At 42.9% G+C, this 8,328-nt stretch overlaps 1 pseudogene across 1 annotated transcript; it reads right to left on the reverse strand.

Moving 5' to 3' along the window:
* Positions 1 to 2,208: 2,208 nt before the first annotated feature.
* On the reverse strand, positions 2,209 to 2,601 carry LOC308341100 (large ribosomal subunit protein eL27-like; annotated as a pseudogene). Its single transcript has one exon. The product of its transcript is annotated as a large ribosomal subunit protein eL27-like (transcript).
* Between the last annotated feature and the right edge of the window lie 5,727 nt (positions 2,602 to 8,328).

Raw genomic sequence — 8,328 nt, forward strand, 5'->3', positions numbered from 1 at the left:
CCCCTGAGTCTCCAGAAAGTAGTCTAGCCAACACATTGATGTTCAACTTCTGAACTCCAGAACCGTTAGAGAATACATTTGTGTCGTTCTGAAACTCTAGGTTTGTGGTATTTTGTTTCAGTAGCCATCGGAAAGGAATACACATCCTTGTTAGGTTAAAGGAGTTCGTATACGCAAAGCGCATAGAGAACTGCCCCGCACAGAGTTAGCACACACGTGTACACGTTCACTATTATTATCTAGGGTAAACTCGTGGCCTGGGTCGGAGATGGCCAAGCACACCCCTAGTCCAGCTAGTGGAGAGGCACGCCCGCTCTGTTTGCATCCATTTGGCCTGAACTGGCTCACCTGATCCCATGAGGCTACAACGGAGCCTGGGGAGCAGACTGTTTCTCTGGGTAACCACGTGCCCTGTGAGATTGCAAGGGTTCTAGGAACAAGGGAAGGAGGGCGGGTAGATCCTGAGCTGCCAATGTCTGGCACCATGCCCCGCTATGAAAGATGAGAAGTTTAGCGAAGGCACCTTGCCTCCAGAATTTGGTTAGATGCCCTTTTCCAGCTCTTCTTTCTTGTGCCATTAATTTTATGAAATATCTCCCAACTCCCACGGTGCAAGATGAGACATCCTTGATCACCCTTGCCCTCCCTCCTCCTAAGTCCTCTTGCTAACCCACTACATTTGAATCTAGTTCCATAGCCATAGTGAAAGCGTTCTGGTTTTATGTGTTGTCCATCTCTGCATTTCAAAAATTGAAAGTCAATAAAGTGTTTTTTAAAAAAATACTATGATTATGTAAACATTATTCTCGCAGAGCTAATCAGCATCCAGGGACCCGTACAGAAGGAACTATAATCTTATGATTTAAATGCTGCCTGAAGGGAAATGCTCCAGGCTTCAAGTTCAAATGTATTTTCCTGCGCTCCCTCAGTATTCAAAGTCTTGTTATATTTTCATTTGTTTCATATTTGGACCATGAGTTTCTTATACGAGTTTTTGTTCTCCTGGAGTTTCTAGTTGTTTTTCTCTTTTCTTCTTGAGAAAAGAAACATATGCCTTTTTTAATCAGGTCATTAAAATCTCCCAGCTTCTTAATTACATTATTTGTTGAATGAAGCCTATTTTCTTCTTGAAGACACTTTTCTCCAAACCCTCTGACTTCCTGTTCTAATTTTGACTGATGGCTTTATGGACTCTGGTATTTCTATTCATTACACTTGTGGGTCAGTTCTACTGTTGGGTGAGTCTGGTCTCTCTTTCTTGGGTTTTGTCTCTGTTTTGCTAGAGTATATCTTCAAATAACATTTTTTTAAAAAGATTTTATCTATTTATTTGACAGGCAGAGAGATGGTGAGAGAGGGAACACAAGCAGGGGGAGTGGGAGAGGGAAAAACAAATTCCTGCAGAGCAGGGAGCCCGAAGTGGGGCTCGATCCCAGGACCCCCGGGGTCATGACCTGAGCCAAAGGCAGACACTTCACAACTGAGCCTCCCAGGTGCCCCTCAAATAACATTTTTAAAGGGGGCGCATGGAAGGAAATCCTTTCGAATCTGAAATGTTCTTAATTTGTCCTTACCCTTCCTGAGTGGGGAGATCAATCTGCAGGCTCCATTTTAGGACATGTGGAAAGGGGATAGACAGGCAAGAGGGCACCCGGTTTCCACCCTGCGCCAACATAAGGAGAGATTTACTCTAGACACCAATGCTCTAAGCGGGAATTTTGGTTCTTTTGAAAAAGATCACTTAATTTATTTAGAAAGTGGTTCTCTCTTACTTTTTTTTTTTTTTTTTTTTTAGAAAAGGAGGGGTAGAGGAAAAGGGAGAGAGAGAATCCCAAGCAGGCTCCACGCCCAGCACGGAGCACAACGTGGGCCTTGATCTCACAACCCTGAGATCATGATCCTGAGATCATGACCTGAGCCGAGATCAAGAGTCAGACGTTTAACCGACTGAGCCACCCAGGCGTCCTCCCTCACTTTTGAATCTCTCCCTTCTCTGTACGTTCCTGACGTGAAGGGGACTGTTTTGTAGGGGATTGTTAGTGGCTGCTGCTGGCTTGTTATTCATTAAACAGGCCTTTCCTTGAATTATTTCCTAACTTTGGTTATTCTCATATCACCATCTCAATTTTTGCCATATCTTCTTACTTCCCGTGTTAATATTTACTTTTTTTTTTTTTTTGTATTTTTAATGACTGAAACAAAACAGACCTAAAACCACAGCTTCTGGGAGAATCATTTGTTCTCACCAGTCTTGTACCTCTCCTCGAACTTGACCTTGGCGTCTTGTCAGGCCTTGTGTTTAAGAGCAGGGTCTCTGAAGACATCCTTACTGATGACAGCTTTGTCCAAGGGGACGTCCACAGAGTACCTCGTGGGCATGAAGTGACAGTGGTTTTTAAACTTCCACGAAAGACTTGAACTTTGACCTCTTGATGGTTTTCTTCTTGCTCATGGCAGCTGTCACTTTGCAGTCAATTCCAGCCACCAGAGCATGGCTGTAGGGATGGTCTGAAGTGCCATCATCGATGTTCTTCACAATGACCGGGAATAGGGTCTAGCCAGGACCAGCACCACCTTCCCGGGTTTCATGAACTTGCCCATCTCAAGCCTACAGCAGGAAGAATTTTTACTTATGGTATTATTTTTATTTAAATTGACTATGCTAGTCCTACACTATAACAGGCAAATTTGACATTATAGTTGTATCTCTTATTGTTTGTAATTATATAGTTTTGTTTTCTAATCCATATACGTCATTCTTAAGATAACAGAAGTTTTTTTTGTTTTTTTTTTTTGTTTTTTTTGCCACCAGATAGCATTCACAGCAATGGGGCATACACCATACTTTGCAAAATACTTCTCTAATTAATTACTGTGTTGATTACCGGCCAATCAATTGCCTGAGCTTTCTGCCAGTTTGGACCTCCAAGGGGGTCTCCTTTCAATAGTCCCTCTCCTCCTTGGCCTGATTCTGACATACTGGGAATAAAGTAAAATAATAATTCTTATTGATGATGTAAAGTGATGACTGCAAAGGTCTTAGCTGAGGGTGGGAGTGGCCGGACCTGCTAATTGAACTTCCGTCACTGTGAGAGCAGATGGTTGGGCCCTCCTCCCACAGGGAGTGGCTCACAGTCTCCGTCCTGCCTCTCTAGTCCCCCTGGGGAGGCACGTGGCTATTACAATCAAGTACCTTGGGCTCAGGTACATATTCAGAGAGCAGACAGTCCATATCTTATCCAAATTGCTTCAAAAAGTAGAAAAAGAGGGACAACTACCCATTGCATTTTATGCAGCTAGTAGAACCTTAATATTCAACTTAGACAAGGAAGTTGGAGACAAGAAGATCTTAGGTCAATCTCAATTATGGACACAGTTTCAAATATCTTAAATAGAAAGTTGCCAAATGAAACACAGCAACATATTTGAAATTGCATAATGGCCAAGTTGGGTTTATTCCATAAATGCAAGAATATTTCAACATTAGAAAATTATTATTTTAAGTTTCTGTGCCCTGGTGGCTCCGTGAGTTAAGTGTCAGACTCTTGGTTTCTGCTCAGAGTGGTGAGACAGGGGGTGCTCAGTGTGGAGTCTGCTTGAGATTCTGTCCCCTCCTCCCTCTCCCTCCCCCTCTGCTCCTCCTCCCCTCTGCTCACACGCTCTCTCTCTCTCAAATAAATAAATAAGTAAAATCTTTTTTAAAAGAAAATTATTATTATTTTTATTTTTTTAAAGATTTTATTTATTTATTTGACAGAGATCACAAGTAGGCAGGGAGACAGGCAGAGAGAGAGGGGGAAGCAGGCTCCCCACTGAGCAGAGAGCCTGATGTGGGCCTGGATCCCAGGACCCTGGGATTGTGACCTGAGCGGAAGGCAGAGGCTTTAACCCACTGAGCCAACCAGGCGCCCCTATTATTATTTTTAAAGATTTGTTAGTTTTAGAGAAAAAGAAAGCAAGCAGGAGGCCAGAGGAGGAGGGAGAGAGAGAGAATCTCAAGCAGACTCCGCTGAGCACAGAGGCTAATATGGGGCTCAATGCGGAGCTGATCCCCCAACCCTGAGATCATGACCCCAGTGGAAACCAACAGCTGGACACTTAATGGACTGAGCTACTCAGGTGCCCTTATTATTTTAAGACTCAACTCTTGATCTCAGAAATCTCAAAAATCTTGATCTCAAAAATCCTATGATCACATAAAGCAGAGGGAGAAAGTGCATTTGATAAAATTAAGCCGTTTATAAAAATGCTTGGTAAACCAGGAGTAGGAAGGAACTTCCTTAATGCAATACGTTGGTAAAGTGTATCTTTCTAGAACCTGCAGTAAGTGTACCACTTAATGATAAAAACTTCAAGAATTTCCTTTGAAGTGAGAAATGTAAAAAGGATATTCACTATCTCTTTTACTGTTCAAAACTATCCAGGATTCCTTAACCTGTGCAATGAGGGAAACAAAAGGGAATTAATAGCACAAACCTTTGGAAAGGAAGAAACAAAATGGACATCAAATATTTGTAGATTATGTGATTGTCTACCTAGAAAATCAAAAAAAGAGTCTACAGGCAAGCTGTTAAAATTATCGAGAGTATTCATGAAGAGAGACAATTTTCCATGGGTCAGTTGCATTTCTGGATGCTTTGCAGAGACACCAACTGCCCTTTTGTTTGGTACTATTTTTTTTATTTTTATTTTTTGGACAATCTCTTCAAGGATGTTTATATCAACCATCTTTGGAACATAGAGTAATTATCTCCCTCGGGAGCAGAAGGCAGATTTGCTTATTGTCCAGTGTATTGAAGATAACGTCTCCCTCTGCAGCAAAGAGCTCAGGATTCTTCAGGGACTATGCAAACCTGCTGATTTCATGGGCAGCACCCCTGGGGGACTTGGGGAGCCAGAGGAGCCGCTGGCCCAAACATGAAGCACATGCTTTTTGCTGAGACATGAACAGTGAAGTCCTTTGTCTCTGACCTGGAACTCTCATGTCTTCTGCAGCGTCCCTGATACCGTGGTAGCTAAGAGTCTAGCTGGGGTAAAATCCCAGACCCTTTACCTTGTCGGTGGTTCAGCCATCTCACCTCAAATACCAACAACAGACAAAAAGGGCTATTTATAAATGGTACCACTAGTAAAGGCACAAAAAATGCTTAAGTGCCCAAGAATAAATCTAAGAGATATGCAAGATGTTTACAGAGAAAATTAGAAGGCTTGACTGATGGTCATTGAAGAGACACAGAGAAATGGAGAGGTATAACTTGCTTGTGGAAGGAGGGACTCGAATGTAAAGACATGAATCCTCTCCCCAAATTAATCTATAAATTTATTTCAATGTCAAAGGATTAAATAAAGTATTTTTAAAATTAATGTTTTTGGAAACATTATCCTAAAGTCATATGAAGGAACAGCCAAGGGTAGCCAAGCAACCTCGAAGAAAATGAACAGTGAGGAGACTCGCCCTTCAGACATCAGGACTTACACAACTCAAGTAATTGAGACAGGGAGATATTGGCAGAGGGGTGTACAAATAAATAAATGGGACAGAATTGAGGGCTCAAAGACAGAGATGTGCAGACTGGAGGTTCGACATAAGTCAGAAATGACATTTAAACCAGTTCCTTCTTTTTTATTCTTTTTTTTTTTAAATAAGTAGGCAGCACATCCAGCATGGAGCCCAACATGGGGCTCAAACTCACAACTCTGAGATCAAGACCTGAGCTGAAATCAAGATGCTTAACCAACTCAGTCACCCAGGCATCCTTAAACCAGTTCCTTTTATGGGACACCTGGCTGGCTCAGTAGGTAGAGCTTGCAACTCTTGATCTCAGGGTCATGCGTTCAAGTCCCATGCTGGGTGTAGAGATTACTTAAAAAAAAAAAAATAGTTAAACCAGTTCCTCCCAATAATGGTGGCGTGAAAATTGGTTTTCCGTGTGGAAAAAAGAGACTTGCACTCCTATATCATTTCTTGATCACCAAAGTCAGTGCAGAGAGATACTACAAAAAAGAAAACTTTGAAATACAAATCTTTTCTAGACCTCACGATACGAAGATTTCTTAACCAAGTTTAAAAAGCATAAACAATAAAGAAAGTATTGATAGATTTGCCTACATTAAAATTCCAAAGTATCGTAGAGCAAAAACAGGATAAATAAAACCCAGGCCACAAGGCTGGGAGAAGATACACGGATAATGAATGCTACAAAGTATTCATCTCCAGGCTGCATCACGAAGTTCTACAGATCAATAAAAAGATTACAGACAACTCAACAGAAAAACAAGTATAAGATGTACATAAGTAAACAATACAAATATATGGGAAACGACGTTGAACCCTACTTGTAATTTCGGGAATGCAAATTCAAACAACAACGAGATGAAATTTTAGACCTCAAGTTGGTAACACAAACAACATTTCCAGTCCGACTATATTAAGTGTGGAGGACTACGTGGAACAAAGGGCCCTCTTGTTAATGCTAAAGAGAGTTTCGATCATAACCACATTGAGAAGCAATCTGGCAAAATTTAGTAAAGTCCAGCATGTGCATATCCTCCAACCTAGCAGTTCAATTCCGGAAATAAATCCCAACTCTTGACAAGTACAAGAATGTTCATTACAACACCATGTAGAGTGGAAAATTGGAAACAACAGAATAATGTACAAGTCAATCTTGTCAGAGCTACAAAGTAGACAGTTAAGATGAGTGTATCGGAGAGATGTATATGGATTGACAGGCTGCCCCTAACATTTAGGAGGCCCAGGGCAAGGGGAATCTGGGGGCCGAGGACCCTCCTCTATTCTCTTCCCACTCGGGCTCCATCCCCCACAGTGAGGAACATCACGCACACACGCTTGTGGACACTTTAGTCTGTTTGTCCGAACTCTGTCCACTAACCCCACCCTCCCACCACTGCCACCCTGGCCAGCCCTTAGGATTAAGGTGGGTATGGCTGCGTGGTCACCTCAGGAAGAAAACTCTAGGGAAATCACTGCCCTGGCCTTGAAATGGGCCCTGGGCCCTGGGGGCAGACGAAATCCAGGATTCAAGGTTTAGAAGGAGAGAAGGCTTCTGGGTGGGTCTTGACTCCTTAACCCACGGAGGAGGGCCTGGGCGGGGTCCAGGGTCCCAGTCTAAGAGAGGTGCTTTGTGTTAGCAAGGTTGAAACTCACACGTGATATTGTACAGAAAAGGCAGAGAGACAAGCAGTATAGGATGCATGATAGGAAGCTTTAAAACAGGCAAAATAGTACTACCGACTGCTCAAGGATATGTACAAAAGGAGCAAAGTTACAAAAGCTTGCAGGGGCTGTCTGGGTGGCTTAGCTGGTTAAGCATCTGCCTTGGGCTCAGGTCATGATCCCAGGGTCCTGGGATCCAGTCCTGCATCCACCCGGCTCTCTGCTCAGTGGGGAGTCTGCTTCTCCTTCCTGCCACTCCCCCTGCTCGTGCTCTCTCTCTCACTGCTCTAAGTAAATATGTATATATATGTATATATACATATATTTCTATTAAATTTAAAAAAGAAAACAAACGGTCTACCTTTAAAAAGGCAAGGAAGGAGAATGAAATGCAGAGCAAAGGTGAGATATAATGGGATAGAGACAAGCTAAATATGTTAGTAGTAGGGCACCTGGGTGGCTCAGTTGGTTAAGCGACTGCCTTCGGCTCAGGTCATGATCCTGGAGTCCTGGGATCGAGTCCCACATCAGGCTCCCAGCTCCATGGGGAGTCTGCTTCTCCCTCTGACCTTCTCCCCGATCGTGCTCTCTCTCTCTCAAATAAAAAAAAATCTTTAAATATGTTAGTAGTAATAATAAATCAACAATACTCTGTTCTTCTAAGTGGGATAGTTTAAAATACCTCTTTTTATTACTGAGTGCTGTCTCTTTTTTTTTTTTTTAAGATTTTATTTATTTATTTGACAAGGCACAGCAAGGGAAGGAACCCAAGCAGGGGGAGTGGGAGAGGGAGAAACAGGCTTCCTGCTGAGCAGGGAGCCCAACGCAAGGCTCAATTCCCGGGGGACCCTGGGATCATGACCCAAGCCGAAGGCGGACACTCAATGACTGAACCACCCAGGCACCCCTTGAGTTTCTAATTAAAAAAGGGGGGGCACCTGGGTGGCTCAGTGGGTTAAAGCCTCTGCCTTCGGCTCGGGTCATGGTCTCAGGGTCCAGGGATTGAGTCCCCCGTTGTCCGGCTCTCTTGCTCGGCGGGGAGCCTGCTTCCCCTTCTCTCTCTGCCTATCTCTCTCTGCCCACTTGTGATTTCTCTCTCTTTCAAATAAATAAATAAATAAAATCTTTAAAATAAATAAATAAGATTTAAA

The sequence above is a fragment of the Martes martes genome, assembly GCF_963455335.1.
Source record: "Martes martes genome assembly, chromosome: 4".
In the NCBI taxonomy this organism is placed as follows: domain Eukaryota; kingdom Metazoa; phylum Chordata; class Mammalia; order Carnivora; family Mustelidae; genus Martes; species Martes martes.